Raw genomic sequence first — 22,219 nt, 5'->3', positions numbered from 1 at the left:
TCATGATAGAAGATGCTTTAAAACTCTCCTTTGGGGGCAAACTAACTATTTTTACCAGCCACCAAGTAAAACAACTGCTAAATGGGAGAGGCCATTTATGGATGTCTGATCAAAGAATCCTCAGATATAAAGTAATGCTGATGGAAAATCCAGGCCTCACTATATCCCCTTGTGAGGTTCTTAACCCAGCCACTCTCCTCCCTACCCCCGAGGGCTCTCTCCCCTTTCACTCTTGTCTAGAAACCTTGGACCACTGGACAAAACCCCGAGAGGGATTGTCAGAAGATCCTCTGACCAATCCTGAGGAAATCTGGTACACTGATGGAAGCAGCTTTGTCTTGAATGGAAAAAGAGCTGGGTATGCAGTAGTCTCCAATTTTGAGACCATAGAGGCTAAGCCTCTGCCACCAGGTACTTCAGCCAAATTAGCTGAGCTCATAGCCCTGACTTGAGCTTTAAAGCTGGGAAAAGTAAAAAGAATAGCCATTTACACTGACTCCAAGTATGCCTTTCTGGTGCTACATGCACATGCGGCTGTTTGGAAAGAAAGGGGCCACTTGACCACCTGAGGGTCGCCAATCAAATATGGTGATCAGATTCTTCGACTCTTGGAGGCAGACCATCTGCCTACTGAGGTTTCAGTCTCCCACTGTAAAGGACACCAAAAAGGGAACACAGAAGTGGCACGAGGTAACCAAGCAGCTCATCAGGCAGCTAGGAGAGCAGCATTACAGAACCATGACCTAATAGGGATTGCCACCTTAGTTCCACAGACTAATTTGCCAGAAACTCCTTCATATACTGAAGGTGAGATTCTTAAAGCTAAGAGCGAGGGCTTTCAAGAAGATCATATGGGGTGGTTCCAAAAGGAGGGACTCCTTTTTCTGCCTGGAAACCTCCAATGGAAGTTGGTTAACTCCTTACATGCCACTACTCATTTAGGAGAAAAGGCCCTCCAAAGATTACTAGAAAGGTCCTTTAGAGGAACAGGCCTCCAAACAACTATAAGACAGGTGGTCTCCTCTTGTCCCATTTGCCAGTTAAACAACCCTCAAGGAGCTCGAAGACCCCAGCTGGCCCAGCCCGTCCAATGATGTGGGGCCTACCCAGGAGAGGACAGGCAGATGGACTTCACCCAGATGCCAGTTTCTCAAGGGTATAAATACCTATTAGTTATGATAGATACATTCACAGGATGGATTGAAGGCTTTCCCACCCAGACTGAGAAGGCTGAGGAGGTGGTAAAAAAACCTGCTCCATGAAATCATTCCAAGATTTGGTCTGCCCAGGTCATTACAAAGTGACAATGGGACATCATTTACTTCTAAGGTCACCCAAGGAGTCTTGAAAGCATTGGGCATTACTTATTATCTCCATTGTGCCTGGAGGCCTCAATCTTCAGGAAAAGTAGAAAGAGCCAAGCAATTCTTAAAATCAGCGATAAAAAAGATAACCCAGGAGACCTCCCTGGGATGGAAGGAGGCTTTACCAATAGCTCTCCTCTGTACCCGCATTGCCCCTAAGGAGCAGGTTGGTCTTAGTCCTTAAGAGATGCTATATGGGAGACCTTTTGTTTATGTCAATGACCTCTTCCTAGATCCAGAGGTTCAGACCCTCCAGTCTTATACCATGGCCATTGGGCAATTCCAACAGGATATACGCTTGTGGGGTATGAACCAGGACCCAAAAGATTCTAAAGAGTCACCACTATATGCTCCAGGGACTCAAGTCCTAATTAAAGTCTGGAAAGATGGGTCCCCAAAGGCTCACCTCCAGCCCACATGGAAGGGCCCCTACCCTGTAATACTTTCTACCCCCACAGCAGTCAAGGTACCAGGACATGACTCCTGGATTCACTACTCACAAGTTAAGCTGTGGAAGAAAACAGAAGAGGACACTCAATACACCTGTGAGCCCCTGGGAGATCTTAGATACCTATTCAGAACTACCAATGAGTGCCATTCTAATGAACACCCCCAAAATCTGGTTTCTGGGGATAAGATTTCTCAGGATAACTCTAAGGAGCCAACACAGCTTGACAGAGACTGTACTCCAAGACAGACAGGAGATAGATCTTCTGATCCCTGAACAAGGAAGGACTTGAGCTATCCTGGCGATGTGAATTTAAAATTGACCATGTCCCTACTAGTCCTTGTTATGCTATATTGATGATGCTTATGATTATTCCATGTACTGTCAATTGTCTAACCTGTTTTGTCTCTGCCCAGGTCAACCAGCTACAACATGCAGTGCCAGTTCAACAAAGATATAAAACTACAGTTGACCACGGAAAATATCACACACCCTTGGACACCACTATAAGGACTCTGAGGATGGAGACTAGCAAGAGGGGGAGGCCCAATACCCCTCGCCTCCCCAGTTCAGCAGGAAGTAGCCAGAAAGACCTCGACGCCTCTATTCCCAAAGAATTGGGCCTCGTATCTCTTGAGGGGGGAATGTTAGGTAGGTAGAATAGGGAAAAGGAGTCCAAAATGGCGGTGGCTAAAAGACAAGGAAGGTCCGAGGACCAGAGTGAAGACTTCAGGCAGAACAAACAGAACAAACAGCACTCCTGGCTAAGCCCAATTTGTACAGGGCAGGCCCAGGTGGAGGAAAAACATATAAAAGGAGGAGCCAAAGCGCTTTCTCACGGACTCTCTCTCTCCCGCGTGCATGTGCGCGCGCTCTCTCTCCCTCTCTCTCTCTCTCTCTCTCTCCTCTCTCCCCCCCCCCCCCCGCCCCCCGCCACGCACTCCTCCACTCTCTTCTCTTTGAGTCTTGGATTCTCCTGCTATCTTCTAAATAAAATGGAGCTGTAACACTGATTTGCCTAAGAGCTGTAACACAGTTTGTCCAAGACCCGAGAGCTGTGATGTGCCGAGGGCTTTAATGTCCGTTGCTCCAAATCTTTGTTGTGACGAGACGAAGAACCGAGGAACATACACTCGCGTGACACTTCCATTTAATGTTCTCTGTAAACACACAATATGCTAAGAATCTCCTACAGAATAGACAGGGAATAAACAGCAGTCACATCTATGATCCCTAGCTTGTTGCCCCTTCTGCCGGGGCGGGGGGAGGGGGTGGAATCAGGACATTGGCCTATCTCTGAGATAAACATCTCCAGAATGCCTCATAGTCTGCTGGCAGTTGATCTGCACTCATAACGGCAAGTTCTTAGAATAGCCTGGAGTGATCTGAGTGTTCTGTAAACACCTAGAAAAATGTGCTGTGTATAACCAGAGTTATTAAAAATTATATTAATAATAATATTAGATAACATTACTTATTTATTACATGCCAAATACATGTTGGCTCTTGGCACACATGAACTTTGATTTTCAAAAGAAACTGAGGCACAGAGAAATTAAGCAAATTGCCCAAGGTCACTCAGAAAAGAATATAGTGAAGTGTGGACTCAGTCCAGGTAGTCTGTCTCCTGAGCTCAAACTTTGCAGCTTCCTCCCATAATGCTGTGGTTTCTCCTGAAAATTTAATGCCGCTTTTGGAGCCAAGACCCACACACGCCATCTACTTTTTCAGACATTCACACCATCTTTTTTCCAGACATAGAATTCAGAGTCAAACTTAGAGAGGTCTAAGGAGAGGTAGACAGTCTGGTCACCTTTAGTACTTCTGGAAAAGATGCTCTTAGAACAAAACAAGTGTTTCCCAAAGACCGCCAGCAATATGCTAGATGACTCTGAATTTGCGTGGGCCAACATTTCCATTTTAATAGATATATACTTTAAAAATATGCATTAGATACACATTATGCTGATATGCATGTATACTAAAAGGATAATTACTGTAATTACTTTTTAATTTTTAGAAATATCAAAAATATTTAACTGGACAAATAATGTTATAATAATTATTTATCCATAATTCAATGCAGAATTTTGATAGTTCATTTATTTACTGGCTTGTTCATTCAACAAATATTTATTGAGCATATAATATGGGTCAGGTGCTGTTCACAAATAAACTAACAAATATCACTGCTATTTCATAGCTAGCATTCTAGTGGGGAGAAACAGATGAAAATTTTAAAACCCAAATAAATAACATAGTATATTAAAAGATGATAGATACCATGGGATAGAACACGGTAACAGAGGAAATGCCAATAGAGAGAAGGAATGAAATTTAAAATTTTTTTGTTTTAACTAAAAATTCTTACAAATGAAGCTGAAATCTCTGTTTTAAAAAAATATTGTTTTACATTACATGCCATTCTCTGGGAACATTCTCTTTACTATGCCTAATTTTATTAATGTTCTGCTGAAGCCAGAGACAAATTTTCTTTTAAAGTAAATAAATAACAAATAATTAAAGTTAACAAAAATAAATATCACATAAACATCTAAAGAAAACTATTATTAAATAATGGTAACAGTACAGCATGGATATGGCAAAAAAAAAAAAAAGGGAAGAATACTATTTGAGTGGGCTTCCCTGGTGGCTCAGTGGAAAAGAATCCATTTGCCAGTGCAGTACATGTGTGTTCCATCTCTGGTTTGGGAAGATCCCATGGAAAATGAAATGGCAACTCACTCCAGTATTCTGGCCTGGGAAAAGTATTCTGGCCTGGGAAATCCATGGACAGAGGAGCCTGGCAGGCTACAGTCCAAGGGGTCTCAAAAGAGTTGGACACAACTAAACAAAAACTGCTTGAGTCATTAAATTATGGACTTATTCAAATAGGGAACACCAAACACGTTTCCCCTCCAATTGACTATATGTTGATAGGAAGAGAGAAAACTAGAGTTACTCACCACACCCAAGTCAGCTCTTGATACTCAAGATGAAATGCTTTCTCACAAGGCCTATGGGGAAGATTTCATCACCTAAACACATCTGAGCTTCTACAGTCTGCAGCTTTTTTCTCTGCTTACTCACATGATCATTTCTGTGGAGATAGCAGATAAAATACAGAGAAGAATAAAAAAGCTAGACTATAACAACCCATTATTTTATGCTATACAACTATACCTACGTGATGCTGATGTCCAAGTGTGTGTAGACTGTGCGATTGTCGAGGCTCTGATGGGAGCAGGATGCCAGCGTTCCCTCGAGGGGAAGGCAATGCCAAGTGTTGAGGATGAGTTGCAAGCCTTTCCTCAACCACCTAATAACCGTCAAGTCAGCTTTGTTAGAATAAGGCCCTGATATTAAGTGTGAACCCAAGCAGGAAAAAGTCCTCTCCTATTTTAACATTACTTAATGAGCAACAAATCATCATAGCTAACATTTATTGAACATTTACTATGTGCTAGATATGTGCTAATGCTCCACATGCATCACCCTATTGGATTCCCATGATGAGGTTCTATGATGATTTCCATCTCACAGGTGAAGAAACATAGGTTCAGGGAAGTTAATTAACATGTTCCAAATTATATCAAAAGTCAGTCAAGCCCAGATTGTCTGACTGAAATTTGTGCTAATCCTATGTGAATCTGTAAATAACCCTACAGGTTAAGAACAAAGGGTATCTCCAGGGTTTCCCTGGTAGCTCAGTGGTAAAGAACCGTTTGCCAGTGCAGGAGACACGGGTTCGATCCTTGATCCGGGAAGATCCCACATGCCATGGAGCAATTAAGCCTGTGTACCACAACTATTGAATCTGTGCTCTAGAGCCTGGGAGCTGCAACCACTGAACGAAGCCTGTGCACCCTAGAGCCCGTGCTCCACAACAAGAAGGCACAGCAGTGAGAAGCCCGTGCTTCCCAACTAGAGAGTAGTCCCCACTCACCACAACTAGAGAAAAGCCTACGCAGCAACGTAGATCCAGCACGGCCAAAAAATAAAAACAATTTAAACAACTTAAAAAAGAGTACCTCTATTCCATGGAGAAGTGGCAGAAAATGTAATGGTTGAGAGAGCAAATGCTAGTGATAGAAGTGTCAGAGTTTTAATTCTGGCTCTGCTGTGCATTAGCCATGTGGATTTGGGAAATTTATTTAACTCTTTGAAGACTTACAACATCCTAACTTGTCACGTTTTAGAGAACTTTGAATCTCTCAGAGCCTTACTGTTTTTGCCCTCGTCGTCACCATAACCATCATCATCAACATCACAGTTATCACACATTGTTTTCTCGCCTTAATTTTTTCCCATTCTGAGATTGCCGTGCTATTCCTTCAATCTCTTGGATCAAGGAGTGGCTACAATGTTCTACCACCACTACTAATAATAGTAATAAGAGTAAACATTTATTGTACGCTTACTACATGCCCAGTGCTTTAGTGCATTATCTCATTCGATCTTTACAAGTACTGCCTGAGATAAATACTAGTGTCATTTATAATTTATAGTTAGAATTCATCTAGAACACAGCACTGCTGCTTTCACGTCCTTTCTACCAACCGACCACCCAGACCACCAGCTGGCGTGGGACCTCCAAAAGGGCATACTTGAAATAGCATGGAATTTCCTGCAGGAAATTGAACACTTCAGGAGTCTGACACTAAAAGGGTTTGGAACTATCCACTGACTGACAGCCGTGGTTGCTCAAGGAATTTCTGTTTCCTCTGTTCTAACTTCCTTTGCCACAGGGGCATGCCAAACACCTCCAGTTCCTCTTAAGAGAGGGAGTTGGAAAAATAGTAAGACCAGTGACTCACTAGAGAAGAACAAGCAGAGAGCAGTGACAAGGACTCAGACTCTTAAACATTGCAAATTCCAGTCACTCGTTTTCCTTGTTAACAACCTTGAGTGCCTTTGAGTAAAAGATGCTATAAAAGACAAACGTATTTGGAGTGATAATAATCTCCTATTACATAATATAACTTTCTCCATATTTGCTATTATTTATTCAATGGCAAATTTAATAACATTTATTGGAAAACCATAGAAAATGAAAAAAACAGTTAAGCTGTCTTGTATGATTCAGTCTACATTTCGATTAAATTTAAATTATTCTCTTCCCATGGCTATACACCCTTGCCCCATTTTTAAAAACCTGAAGTCCACGGTAGGAGAGACCAAGAGCATCCCAGAGGGCAGCAGCACGAATTCACTCCCCTCCAGCCCCCGCAACTCCTTTCGCCCATCTCCCCTCCCCCTTAGCCTGGTCGCTTGCCATTGGTGGTTGCCATGACAACCGGCAGCTGCCAGGGCAGGCAGCCTCTACCGCAGCAGGGGTGGGGTTTCGGAGGAGGGGGCAGGAGAGGAGGAGCCAGAGGAGGTGTCTGCTGCAAGTTCCTGGCTGCTTCTGAGCTCACCCCATCCTCCGAGAGGGAGGAGGCCAAGTGGTGATGCTGCTGCTTCTGCCGCTTCGACTGCTGATACTCCAGTGAGGGCTGGAAGGGTGGTTCCTATTAGCACCGTCGCCAACCAGAGAGGGAGGGGAAGAAATCCCGGCAGCCGCTGCTGATGTTGGGTTCGGAGGCTGCATCCGACTCGGTCACAAGGAAAATGGATTCAGTTTGCATCTCTCCTTCCTTTCAACAGCTTCTCCGGATCTCAGCATGGTAAGTAGCAGGGAGCGAGGTTCGCTTCTTGATTTAGCTGACTATTAAATAACCTGTGTATACATTTGTGGCCTTCATTGAACAATGACTCCCTCAGTGATGGGGAGGAAGATGTGGAGACAGTGATGGGGCTGGGAAGAGAGGAAGGTTGCCAGGGAGAGAGAAGTGAGGAGGCATCTGCTTGTGTTTAAAAAAATGTATATATGGTGTTCTGATTTTATCTTGAACTGGCTCAGAATGCAGACTGAGCCGCTTGGTTCCTTTCCTTCCAAGCTTAGCAACAGAATCAGGGGGTGGAAAAAGAGCTCCCAAGAAATAGATGTTATTGAAAGGAATCATTTCATTTGCAGCTCTCACATATAGGGTCGGGCCTTCCTTCAAAAACACATTTGGTGCCTCCTAAGCCTGCAGGCCCAATTATAAGGTGATTTTGTTTATTTCCTTCATTGCTAAGAAAAGGTAGCCCCAGAATTTAGCCTTTTATTTCATATTCTGGTGTGCTCTTGCTGAGAAACAATTTGCCAGATAGAATTTCATTTTTAATGTACAGATTTGATTGTGATCACACAAATGGATACCCTGTGGATATGCATATCATCTATACACATGTTACTTAGCATTTATGAAACATATTTATATGCAGAGTGTGCTTTGCAATGATTTTTATGGGTTTTAAATGCCCTTGCATGCTTGGAGATAATTGCATATTTTTGAGACTATGCTTCTGGTTTGTATTATTATTCATTGACTTCATTTGGATTAATGCAAGATTTATTCTTGTTATTGTCCCTTAGTTTCATTGTGATCACTTAGGACAATCTGTATTATAGGCTGCCTTTTTCCTTTATTTTTAATTGGGGTTTGTGGGGGTGATTTGAGAGCCCCGAATTTACACTGATGGGAAAGGGAGGTGGCTTGTGGTATTATTTTGTGTCCAGCATCTTGCCAAGTGAATGTTGAAAGACATCAGTTTTCTTGAAATTCTACCCCAACCCTTTCATGTTTATGTGTTGTGTCCCAGGAAGCACAGATGAGATGGAAGGTGAAATGCATTCATTTTATTTACTAGTGCTGCTATTTGCTGTTCATTCCTTCAGTATCCAGGCACCATTTTACAGTTCCCTCAAGTGTTATATTATGGATCTACTTCTTTGGGTGGTCAAGTAAGAAAGTGGGATGGTTTTGAACATCTAGGTGTTCCCAAGTAACCTAGCCATTTCCAAATTAGCCTGCTTGTACAACAAAATGAAACAAGTGAATGAGCAAAGCTCAGCTTGAGAGTGTGTGGCTTGTAGGCAAAATGGGGGGCTATTGTAGTTTACAAATGCTTAGTGGGATCTGCTTGATATTTTACTGTATCACAGCTTTAAGGCAGCTCAGGATACTAAAGATGCCTGAGATGAGTAAAGTACAAAGCTCCATTACCACCCATGATAATGGATTTTGTTGAATTAAAGCCAGAAAAATCCTTGCAGGTAAAACTGCATTAGTAACATTACATTTAGCATGTGGCCTATTTTTTATCCATCTCCCTCTTCTCTAACAATATCATTGTCAGTGCAAACATTTTTTACAATGTAAAAAAACACTTGTTTTAACCCTGCATTTTATTTTACACACTGCTCGACTTCATTTACAATTTTTACATGCATTTGAATCAGGTTTATAGTTTAATTTCTCTGAGATTAAATGTCCTGTTTGGTTTATATAGTGGAAGGCTCTTCAGCAACTTAATGGGAAGAATAGATTTAATATGCTCATGGCATGTGATATATAGATTCACACCTGCATCAAGTCATGCTACCATGGGCCTTATCACAACTACATAAAGTAGAGCAGGGAAAGAGGTGCTGGACTTGTATGTCATAACAAAAATGGTATAACACGCTGCATGCTGAATCTTTAATGATAACTTTTGACTTGTAAGAAAATTTCAGCAAGCTTTAAAAAAAATTAAGACATGTTGTAGTTGACCCTGTTTCATGCAATGAAAACAGTTATCTTGGGCATTGTTTTATTTCCTTTGTTTTGAATTTTCATTGGGATGTAGTTTTATAGGTGAAGTTGGCACAGTTTGAGCAGAAGCAAATCACTGTAAGTCATGGACGGAGCTGTCAGCAGTGTTTCAGCTGTGTGGTCAGACCTCATGGGAACACATGTGTAGATTTGATCCTACAACCTTGGATGATTATATGACCTTTGCTGAGGGCCACAGAAAAGTGAACTATTTTTAGTTTAGTGGGGTCTAGATACAAAATAATTCAAGAATCAATTTGATGTCAGAAAATACAAAATATATGGAACATATATACGTGTTATTATTTAAATATGCTGTTTATTTAGCAAGCAAAGTTAATTACCTTTTTCTCAAATACTGTCTTGAAAATGCCATTCTTGTTGTAATGTTAAATATCTTGACTGGTATTTAAACTTTCATAAAGCTTGCTTTATTTGGGATAAACACATATTATCTAATTTCTCACTTTGGGATAGGATATTCCTTGTTTCTTCAAGGGACCTCAGAACATATTTCAGTTTTACATGCATGTTTCAAGTTCCATCGGGGTACTTAGAAAATATCTGGAGAGTCAAAACTGTTTTCTACATTTCTCACGCGTTCATAGAAAAATTATTACAATGTTTTTCATAGTGTTGGTACCTAAAATAAAACAGAATTTATCTTGGAAGTTTTAACATAAATCACTTAGTTGGTTTTTACTGGAATAAGTAAACTAGATGTATACTTGGGTGTTACTCTGAGAGGTCAGTTATAATTCCCTGTGTTTGCACATCCCAACTAATATCTTACCACGTGAAAATGTTTTTCCAAACATGATGAAGTAATCAATTGAAAAACAACTGTTTGTAGAGCTCTTATATGACTAGCACAATTTTCATATTCTAGCAATATAGAATTTCCTTAGTGGGTATATAAGCTGTGCTGCTGCTAAGTCGCTTCAGTCGTGTCCGACTCTGTGCGACCCCATAGACGGCAGCCCACCAGGCTCCCCCCTCCCTGGGATTCTCCAGGCAAGAACACTGGAGTGGGTTGCCATTTCCTTCTCCAATGCATGAAAGTGAAAAGTGAAAGTGAAGTCTCTCAGTCGTGTCCGACTCCCAGCGACCCCATGGACTGCAGCCTACCAGCCTCCCCTGTCCATGGGATTTTCCAGGCAAGAGTACTGGAGTGGGGTGCCATTGCCTTCTCCCATATAAGCTGTACACACATGAAATTAGTTAATGATGAAAACAATAGAGTTATAATTAACACCATCATTACACCTGTTCTTAATATACTCTTTTATAATTCTTAAAGACATTTTACATTCTTTATCTGTCATCTTATATCCCCCCAAATTCTATCATGTGAGTACAGGTAGTACCATAATAATTATTTTACATAAGAGGAAAGAGGCTTGGGCGATTAGGCTTGTTCAGTTTTGGGTTTGGTAAACAGCCTAATTGGGCCCAAATTTTATTTGAATATTTTGGGGGCCATGATATGTTCTTTGGTCGCATTGAATTTCCAGATAGACCAAGTGCTTTCTTTAGACATCAGCCAAAAAAAAAAAGGGTCGAAACAGAAATTATTTTGGAGAAAACCTGGGAATCACGATATTTCATAAAACATAGAAACATCTGTCTGGGAAAAAATTAGAACTTTGTTGGACTGATGTGGACTTATTTTATGGCTGAGTATTGTTTTTATTTTTAATGACATGCAGTTGAGGGGAGTAACAATTTCTTGCTGTGCTGTGTGTGCTTAGTTGCTCAGTCACGTCTGACTCTTTGTGACCCCGTGGACTGTAGCCCACCAGGTTCCTCTGTCCACAGGATTTTTCAGGCAAGGATACTGGAGTGTGTTGCCATCTTCCTCCTCCAGGGGATCTTCCTGACCCAGTGACTGAACCTATGTCTCCTGTGTCTCTTGCAATGCAAGTGGAATGCGATGGCTTTCCCCACTGAGCCATCAAGGAAGTCTTTTTCTGTGCTTAGGACCAAATTAATTTCCTATAGAAATTAATCTGAAGAAACTTAGCTACACCTCCTACCTATATGTCCACGTATCTATGTTAAGCATCTCTCAACCTCCATGTTCTTAAAAATTAAAATGATATTAAATCATAAATAAGTGTACATAAGTTTAACAACCTTATGATATTTTCTGGACATGCATGTTTATGCTTTTCTGAGCCATCAAAAATTAAATACTTTTCTCCAGAATATTCTAATTATTTGCTATCTCCCTTTCTTTGCTACCATTGTAGGGGCGTACTTTGTCTGACTGTTCAGTAATTCAGTGCTGGCCAAAGAACAAAATATGCCATCTGAACTGTCATTCTACAATTGCGAAACATCCTTTATAATTAATTAGCTTGCAGTACAAGTGAGATCTATCATATTAAAGGCATTCTGCTTTAAATCAGTATTCACCAATACAGTTAAATGTCCTCTTAAAGACTTTTTTCCTTACATTTTAAACATAATATCCTCATTGTTAGAATAAAAAAAGATAAGGCAGAAATGTGTAAGAAAATCAACCATACTCTACCATCAAAAAGTAATTACTGTTAGTACTTTGAAATACTTCCTTCTAGATTTTTTTTCTATATGCCATTTCAGGTGGCATGTAGATTTTTTTCTATAAACACACTCAGGTATATAATTTCGTAAATGGGGCCATACTCTGAGCACTGTTTTATAATTTTTTTTTTAATTTTAAGTGGCCATCTTTCCATGTTAATGAAATATGCCTCTAGTAAATTTTTAATCTCTGTGTGCATTTATCTTGATGACTCAAGTTATTTTCCTCCACTTTGGGGTCTTCATTCTTTGCTTTTAATACAGGCAGCTCCTACTTCATTTACAGCAGCTGTGCTTCAAGCATTGTTTTTCACGAAATATGAGATCTGTTATTCTGACTTGCCATTGCATCTCACAGTGGATATTAAATTGACCTTGGTCTTCTTTTGTCTGCTGCTAAAGAATAAGTTTTGGGCCCAAGTCAGAGAAATCCCGGTTTGAATTGCTAAGAATTTCACCAGGTGCATGCATTAGCAATAACTACAGAAACAAATATCTCTTCCAGATTTGTGTTACTTTTCCTCAGTATGGTAGGCGCACCCTATAGTCCTAACCTCTGTGACCAACTTAAATCCTTCATAAAAATCATTTAAACAACATACATAGCTATCACATGACTTAGACTAAACTCAGATATATTTTTGGCACCTGTATTTTTCTTAAAGCTATATACAGTTTTTAAATGAAAGCCCAGTCTTCTGGCTCTTCCCCTTTTAAAATATGAATGGTGGTTGGATTATTATTATACTTTAAGTTTGAGCTTTAAATGTAACTATTGGGGACTTCCCTGGTGGTCCAATGGTTAAGACTTCGCCTTCAAATTCAGGGTGAGGGTTCAGTCTCTGGTCAGGGAGCTAAGATCTCACATGCCTCACAGCCAAAAAACCAACATAAAACAAAAGCAGTATTGAAACAAATTTGATAAAGACTTAAAAAAATGGTCCACATTAAAAATTTTTTTTCTTAAAAAAAGATTAAGAAAATGTAATTCCTTGGAGAGGTTTCCTTTAGTATATCTTAAATCTCTGCTATTACTCTTGTACTCTCTCTGTTTCCTTTATAGCATTTATCAAAGTTGTAAAGATAGAGCTACAGTGAAACCTAAGTATGAGGAAAAAGTCTTTGTTCCCTTTCTTTGTTTGGCATCGAAATTAAGATCATTTACTTCAGTGCTTTAATTCTGGAGTCAACTGCAATTAAAACAGAGATGGAAAACCAAATGTGACTAGGTTTATTTGACAGTGTCTGTTTAGAAAACTATTCACTGGTATTATTTTCAAGAAGGAAATTTTGCTGAGATCATTATGACTCTGAAAAAGCCTTGTGAGCTTGTGCTTCAGAAAAGAGGGTGATATTGTCATCATGCCTTCTGATCCAAACTGGAAATGTTCCCTTGGAAAATGCTACCCAGCATAACCACAGTGAAAATGTAAACCAAGCAAGTGTTTCTCACCCACATCCCTTATCTGGCTCTTCCTTGTGCAGCATTTCGTGGAGAGAGATACCTTCTAAAAATAAACATTTCATGGAGAGGTACTTTCCATGAAAGTACTGACCCATATATTTAAGGCCTGTAAACTATTCACAGGTCAGATATACCTAACTTTAGTATATTTTCCAAAACAAAAACTGTTTTTTTTTAATGCAATAATACTAATGAAAACAGCTAGATGGAATATTTTAAACGAGTCCCGTTCTGTAAAATCTAGAGTATTGTGTCATTCTACCAATAAAAGAATAGCAAGCCAATAATTTTATATAAAAGACAATTATTGTTCAGTCACTCAGTCTGTTGTTCAGTCACTCAGTCTGTTGTTAAGTCGCTCAGTCGTGTCCAACTCTTTGCGACCCTATGGACTGCAGCACACCAGGTTTCCCTGTTCTTCACCATCTCCTGGAGCTTGCTCAAACTCATGTCCATTGAGCTGGTAATTTTATATAAAACAGTACCAATCTGGAGAGTTTATATTAAAAACCAACATTCTGAATTCACATGAGAATCCACATGATGGTAATTCTGCTAGAGGAGACGGAGAGAGGAACTTAGGTGTTTTGAAGATGTTATAGATCCCAGACTTGTATTCTTATGAATTTCTTAGATAATTCAGTTTGTAAAAATGGGAACTCTGGAATTACTGGAGTTTCTTCTCCATCAACTGCTCCCTGGGGTTACCTAGACCTGGAGGAAGAAATTCCTCCTATTCCACTGGTTAGTCTTTGTCTCCTGCATATCTTAAGTAGGAATTTGAGTGGTTGTTAACTAACAACAAAGTGAGGACGAAATCTTAATTTCAGAGAGCGTATGATTTTTTTTTTTGTATTAATGAAGACATTTGAATTATGACTAAGTTTTATTTTAAAAGCACTTCATTTAATAAAGGTATCTATAAAGTTTAGAATTTACAGTATTTTGAGCCAGATGCCTGAGACATAATTAGCAGTCATTAAAAATAAACCATAGCTTTAAAAAAAATGAAGTAAAAAGGACTCCTTATTTGAACTGTGGTGTTGGAGAAGACTCTTGAGAGTCCCTTGGACTGCAAGGAGATCCAACCAGTCCATTCTGAAGGAGATCAGCCCTGGGATTTCTTTGGAAGGAATGATGCTAAAGCTGAAACTCCAGTACTTTGGCCACCTCATGCGAAGAGTTGACTCATTGGAAAAGACTCTGATGCTGGGAGGGATTGGGGGCAAGAGGAGAAGGGGACAACAGAGGATGAGATGGCTGGATGGCATCACTGACTCAATGGACGTGAGTCTCAGTGAACTCCGGGAGTTGGTGATGGACAGGGAGGCCTGGCGTGCTGCGATTCATGGGGTTGCAAAGAGTCGGATATGACTGAGTGACTGAACTGAACTGAACTGACCCCTAGTTAATTTTGCATGGAAGGAGCATTTGAGCCAAGGCAATGGCACCCCACTCCAGTACTCTTGCCTGGAAAATCCCATGGACGGAGGAGCCTAGTAGGCTGCAGTCCATGGGGTGGCTAAGAGTCAGACACGACTGAGCGACTTCACTTTCACTTTTCACTTTCATGCATTGGAGAAGGAAATGGCAACCCACTCCAGTGTTCTTACCTGGAGAATCCCAGGGACGGGGGAGCCTGGTGGGCTGCCGTCTATGGGGTCGCACAGAGTCGGACACGACTGAAATGACTTAGCAGCAGCAGCTCTCTTCTTAGCTAGACTGTCCACATTTGAGGCTCCTCAGGGTGCAGTGCCACACTCTGAAACAAGAGAGGAAAATAGCCTGCTACAAGGGAAATTGATTCTTCCACCACTGTGCAACCTTCAGGTTTTTTTATTCTATGGATTGAAAAGAGCCCAATCTCAAAAAGCATGCTTAAACATGCCTGATTCACATGAATGCTCTTATCTGGACGGGTGTAGCTACACACATTGTCCAATCTTCTTTTTTTTAAAATTTTATTTATTTTTGGTGTGCAGGGTCTTTGCCAGGGGGACATTTTTTCCTAGTTATGAAGAGTAGGGGCTACTCTCTAGTTGCAGTGAGCAGGTTTCTCACTGTGGTAGCTTCTCTTGTGGAAGACAGGATCTAGGGATCATGTGCTTAAGTAGTTGTGGCATGTGGGCTCAGTAGCACAGGCTCAATAGTTGTGGTGCACTGGCTTAGCTGTTCCATCGTACGTGGGATCTTACCTGACCAGGGATGGAACTTGGGTCTCCTACATTGGCAGGCAGGTTCTTTACCACTGAGCCACCAGAGAAGCCAGTGTCCAATCTTTTTTAAGTATGGTATATGATTTTATATTTTAACATTTTTCACTCTGTTTACATTTTTTGAAATCAAACCTAAATGACTTAGCCAAGACCACCTGATGGTAGTAAAGAGACAAGATTAATATTTCTAGCTCAGTTCAGTTCAGTCACTCAGTCATGTCTGACTTTTTGCGACCCCATGGACTGCAGCACACCAGGCTTACCTGTCCATCACCAACTCCTAGAGCTTGCTCAAACTCATGTCTGTGGAAGTGGTGATGCCCTCCAACCATCTCATTCTCTGTCATCCCCTTCTCCTCCTGCCTTCTATCATTCCAGCATCCGGTATTTTCCAGTGAGTTGGCTCTTCTCATCAGGTAGCCAAAGCATTGGAGTTTCAGCTTCAGCGTCAGTCCTTCCAGTGAATATTCAGGATTGATTTCCTTTAGAACTGACTGGTTTGATCTTCTTGCAATCCAAGGGCCTCTCAAGAGTCTTCTCCAACAACACAGTTCAAAAGCATCAATTCTTTAGCACTCAGCTTTCTTTGTGGTTCAACACTCACATCCATACTAGACTACTGGAAAAACCAAAACTTTGACTATACAGACCATTGTCAGCAAAGCAATGTCTCTGCTTTTTAATATGCTGTCTAGGTTGGTCATAGCTTTTCTTCCAAGGAGCAAGCGTCTTTTAATTTCATGGCTGCAGTCACCATTTGCAGTGATTTTGGAGCCCCCCAATATAAAGTCTGTCATTGTTTCCCCATCTATTTGCCATGAAATGATGGGACCAGATACATTAATCTTCGTTTTATGAATGTTGAGTTTTAACCTGACTTTTTCACTCTCCTCTTTCACTTTCATCAAGAGGCTCTTTACTTCTTTGCATTCTGCCATAAAGGTGGTGTCATCTTCATATCTGAGGTTATTGATATTTCTCCCAGCAATCTTGATTCCAGCTTGTGCTTCATCCAGCCTGGCATTTCACATAATGCATTCTGCATATAAGTTAAAGAAGCAAGGTGACAATATACAGTCTTAATGCACTCCTTTCCCAATTTGGAACCAGTCTGTTGTTACATGCCCAATTCTAACTGTTGCTTTTTGACCCTCATATACATGTCTCAGTAGGCAGGTAGGGTGGTCTGCTAGTCACTGGCCATTTGCTTACTGTACTTCCACGGACATTTGTATGGTTTGAAAACATTAACTGTCCAAATTTATTTTATATCATCCACTTGCTTTGAAACATTGATCTTTGACTGTATAGTCAACTGTAATGTAAGTGGCATTGATCCATTCCTGGTTCACATAGTGCCATCACTAACCACATTCTTGATGTCCTCAAATGTTGTTTTCCTAACAAGAGGATCTTTATGACAGAGAATAGCTGATGAAATAGTAGAAAAGCATTTTGTTTAGGAGATAGTCATTTTGCAAAAGAGCACTTTCCGTTGGGTCAATCTGAATTTTTTTTCAGACTCGATGCTGACTCAGTTCTGTTCTTTAAAAGAATTGAGGACATCCGTCGTTATGGAGTTTCCTTTATAATTCAAGTAAACCAGTTTATTCCAACAACAAATGGAATAGTCTTGACCCTCTTAAAACAAAAATATCTAAAATGGTCAGGATATAAAAGTATAAAAAGAAAACTTACTTTTACAACTTACTTTTCAAAATTATCCAGAAAAGAACTAAATTCTTTGAGTACCTACTGTGTATTTATTATGGGCTTCCCTGGTACCTCAGATGGTAAAGAATCCACCTGCAATGCAGGAGACCCTGGTTCAATTCCTGAGATTGGAAGATCCCCTGGAGAAGGGATGGGGTACCCACTCAAGTATTCTTGGGCTTTCTTGGTGGCTCAGATGGCAAAGAATCTATCTGCAATGCGGGAGACCTGGGTTTGATACCTGGGTTGGAGAGATCCCCTGGAGGAGGGCATGGCAACCCATTCCAGTATTCTTGCCTGGAGAATCCCATGGACAGAGGAGCCTGGCGAGTTATAGTCCCTTTGTATAGGAGATGATAAGGACATTCTTTGTTCTTCTTGTTTCAGTTCAGTTCAGTGGCTCAGTCCTGTCTGACTCTTTGCGACCCCATGAACCACAGCACGCCAGGCCTCCCTGTCCATCACCTACTCCTGAAGTTCACCCAAACCCATGTCCATGGGTCGGTGATGCCATCCAACCATCTCATCCTCTGTCATCCCCTTCTCCTCCTGCCCTCAATCTTTCCCAGCATCAGGGTCTTTTCAAATGAGTCAGCTCTTCTCATCAGGTGGCCAAAGTATTGGAGTTTCAGCTTCAACATCAGTCCTTCCAATGAACACCCAGGACTGATCTCCTTTAGGATGGACTGGTTGGATCTCCTTGCAGTCCAAGGGACTCTCAAGAGTCTTCTCCAACACTGCAGTTCAAAAGCATCAATTCTTTGGTGCTCGGCTTTCTTTATAGTCCAACTCTCACATCCATACATGACCGCTGGAAAAACCATAGACTTGACTAGATGGGCCTTTGTTGGCAAAGTAATGACTCTGCTTTTTAATATGCTGTCTAGGTTGGTCATAACTTTCCTTCCAAGGAGTAAGTGTCTTTTTATTTCATGGCTGCAGTCACCATCTGCAGTGATTTTGGAGCCCAGAAAAATAAAGTCTGACACTGTTTCCACTGTTTCCCCATCTATTTCACATGAAGTGATGGGACCAGATGCCATGATCTTAGTTTTCTGAATGTTGGGCTTTAAGCCAACTTTTTCACTCTCCTCTTTCACTTTCATCAAGAAGCTCTTTAGTTCTTCTTCACCTTCTGCCATAAGGGTGATGTCATCTGCATATCTGAGGTTATTGATATTTCTCCCAGCAATCTTGATTCCAGCTTGTGCGTCCTCCAGCCCAGTGTTTCTCATGATGTATTCTGCAGAGAAGTTAAATAAGCAGGGTGACAATATACACCCTTGACGTACTCCTTTTCCTGTTTGGAACCAGTCTGTTGTTCCATGTCCAGTTCTAACTGTTGCTTCCTGACCTGCATACAGGTTTCTCAAGAGGCAGGTCAGGTGGTCTGGTATTCCCATTTCTTTCAGAATTTTCCACAGTTCATTGTGATCCACACAGTCAAAGGCTTTGGCATAGTCAGTAAAGCAGAAATAAATGTTTTTCTGGAACTCTCTTGCTTTATCCATGATCCAGTGGATGTTGGCAATTTGATCTCTGATTCCTCTGCCTTTTCTACAACCAGCTTGAACATCTGGAAGTTCACAGTTCATGTATTGCTGAAGCCAGGCTTGGAGAATTTTAAGCATCAATTTACTAGCGTGTGAGATGAGTGCAATTTTGCAGTACTTTAATCATTCTCTGTCATTGCCTTTCTTTTGGATTGGAATGAAAACTGACCTTTTCCAGTCCTATGGCCACTGCTGAGTTTTCCAAATTTGCTGGCATATTGAGTGCAACACTTTCATAGCATCATCTTTCAGGATTTGAAATAGATCAACTGGAATTCCATCACCTCCACTAGCTTTGTTCATAGTGATGCTTCCTAAGGCCCACTTGACTTCACATTCCAGGATGTCTGGTTCTAGGTGAGAGATCATTGTGAGAGATAATCTAGGTGAGAGATAATCACCATCATGATTATATGGGTCATGAAGCTCTTTTTTGTACAGTTCTTCTGTGTATTCTTGCCACCTCTTCTTAATATCTTCTGCTTCTGTTAGGTCCATACCATTTCTGTCCTTTATTGTTCCCATCTTTACATGAAATGTTCCCTTGGTATCTCTAATTTTCTTGAAGAGATCTCTAGTCTTTCCCATTCTATTGTTTTCTTCTATTTCTTTGCACTGATCACTGAGGAAGGCTTTCTTATCTCTCCTTGCTATTCTTTGGAACTCTGCATTCAGAGGCTTATATCTTTCCTTTTCTCCTTTGCTTTTCACTTCTCTTCTTTTCACAGCTATTTGTAAAGCCTCCTCAGACAGCCATTTTGCTTTTTTGCATATCTTTTTCTTGGGGATGGTCTTGATTCCTGTCTCCTGTACAGTGTCACGAACTTCCATCCATAGTTCATCAGGCACTCTATCAGATCTAGTCCCTTAAATCTATTTCTCACTTCCACTGTGTAATCATAAGGCATTTGATTTAGTTCATACCTGAATGGTCTAGTGGTTTTCTCCACTTTCTTCAATTTCAGTCTGAATTTGGTAATAAGAAGTTCATGACCCGAGCCACAGTCAGCTCCTGGTCTTGTTTTTGCTGACCGTATAGAGCTTCTTCATCTTTGGCTGCAAAGAATATAATCAATCTGATTTTGGTGTTGACCATCTGGTGATGTCCATGTATAGAGTCTTCTCTTGTGTTGTTGGAAAAGGGTGTTTGCTATGACCAGTGCATTCTCTTGGCAGAACTCTATTATCCTTTGCGCTGCTTCATTTTGTACTCCAAGGCCAAATTTGCCTCTTACTCCAGATGTTTCTTGACTACTTTTGCATTCCAGTCCACTGTAATGAAAAGGACATCTTTTTTGGGTGTTAGTTCTAGAAGGTCTTGTAGGTCTTCATAGAACTGTTCAACTTCAGCTTCTTCAGTGTTACTGGTCAGGGCATAGACTTGGATTACCGTGATATTGAATGGTTTGCCTTGGAAACAAACAGAGATCATTCTGTTGTTTTTGAGATTGCATCCCAGTACTGCATTTTGGACTTTTTTGTTGACTGTGATGGCTACTCCATTTCTTCTAAGGGATTCCTGCCCACAGTAGTAGATATAATGGTCATCTGAGTTAAATTCACCCACTCCAGTCTATCTTAGTTCACTGATTCCTAGAATGTCAGTGTTCACTCTTGTCATCTCCTGTTTGACCACTTCCAATTTGTCTTGATTCATGGACCTATCATTCTAGGTTACTATGCAAGTAGTAACCTAGAATGATAGGTCCATGAATCAAGCACAATTGCACTCATCTCACACGCTAGTAAAGTAATGCTCAAAATTCTCCAAGCCAGCCTTCAGCAATATGTGAACCGTGAACTTCCTGATGTTCAAGCTGGTTTTAGAAAAGGCAGAGGAACCAGAGATCAAATTGCCAACATCCGCTGGATCATGGAAAAAGCAAGAGAGTTCCAGAAAAACATCTATTTCTGCTTTATTGACTATGCCAAAGCCTTTGACTGTGTGGATCACAATCAACTGTGGAAAATTCTGAAAGAGATGGGAATACCAGACCACTTGATCTGCCTCTTGAGAAACTTGTATGCAGGTCAGGAAGCAACAGTTAGAACTGGACATGGAACAACAGACTGCTTCCAAATAGGAAAAGGAGTTCATCAAGGCTGTATATTGTCACCCTGTTTATTTAACTTATATGCAGAGTACATCATGAGAAACGCTGGACTGGAAGAAACACAATGTGGAATCAAGATTGCTGGGAGAAATATCAATAACCTCAGATATGCAGATGACACCACCCTTATGGCAGAAAGTGAAGAGGAACTAAAAAGCCTCTTGATGAAAGTGAAAGTGGAGAGTGAAAAAGTTGGCTTAAAGCTCAACATTCAGAAAACGAAGATCATGGCATCCGGTCCCATCACTTCATGGGAAATAGATAGGGAAACAGTGGAAACAGTGTCAGATTTTATTTTTCTGGGCTCCAAGATCACTGCAGATGGTGACTGCAGCCATGAAATTAAAAGACGCTTACTCCTTGGAAGGAAAGTTATGACCAACCTAGATAGCATATTCAAAAGCAGAGACATTACTTTGCCAACAAAGGTTCGTCTAGTCAATGCTATGGTTTTTCCTGTGGTCATGTATGGATGTGAGAGTTGGACTGTGAAGAAGGCTGAGCTCTGAAGAATTGATGCATTTGAACTGTGGTGTTGGAGAAGACTCTTGAGAGTCCCTTGGACTGCAAGGAGATCCAACCAGTCCATTCTGAAGGAGATCAGCCCTGGGATTTCTTTGGAAGGAATGATGCTAAAGCTGAAACTCCAGTACTTTGGCCACCTCATGCGAAGAGTTGACTCATTGGAAAAGACTCTGATGCTGGGAGGGATTGGGGGCAGGAGGAGAAGGGGATGACAGAGGATGAGATGGCTGGATGGCATCACTGACTCGATGGACATGAGTCTCAGTGAACTCCGGGAGTTGCTGATGGACAGGGTGGCCTGGCATGCTGAGATTCATGGGGTCACAAAGAGTCAGACACAACTGAGCGACTGATCTGATCTGATGCAATATTGCTCTTTACAGCATCAAACCCTGCTTCCATCACCAGTCCCATCATTCCCAGCTGGGTGTTGTTTTTGCTTTGGCTCCATCCCTTCATTCTTTCTGGAGTTATTTGTCCACTGATCTCTAGTAGCATGTTGGGCACCTACCGTCCTGGGCAGTTCATCTTTCAGTGTCCTATCTTTTTGCCTTTTCATACTGTTCATGGG

The 22,219-nt window shown here is 41.0% G+C and overlaps 1 protein-coding gene across 3 annotated transcripts in view; it reads left to right on the top strand.

The window, feature by feature from the left end:
- The first annotated feature begins 7,223 nt into the window (after positions 1–7,223).
- JAKMIP2 (janus kinase and microtubule interacting protein 2) overlaps positions 7,224–22,219 on the top strand; it is a 195,370-nt gene continuing 180,374 nt past the window's right edge. For 2 of the 3 annotated variants that reach the window (XM_005209592.5, XM_005209591.5), the window contains exon 1: positions 7,224–7,478. The gene's annotated coding sequence lies outside the window, so the exon portion shown is untranslated. 3 annotated transcript variants of the gene reach the window in all.

Source organism: Bos taurus, chromosome 7 (assembly GCF_002263795.3).
Source record: "Bos taurus isolate L1 Dominette 01449 registration number 42190680 breed Hereford chromosome 7, ARS-UCD2.0, whole genome shotgun sequence".
In the NCBI taxonomy this organism is placed as follows: Eukaryota; Metazoa; Chordata; class Mammalia; order Artiodactyla; family Bovidae; genus Bos; species Bos taurus.
The sequence above is the reverse complement of the archived record's forward strand: the minus strand, read 5'-3'. Positions and strand labels throughout refer to the sequence as shown.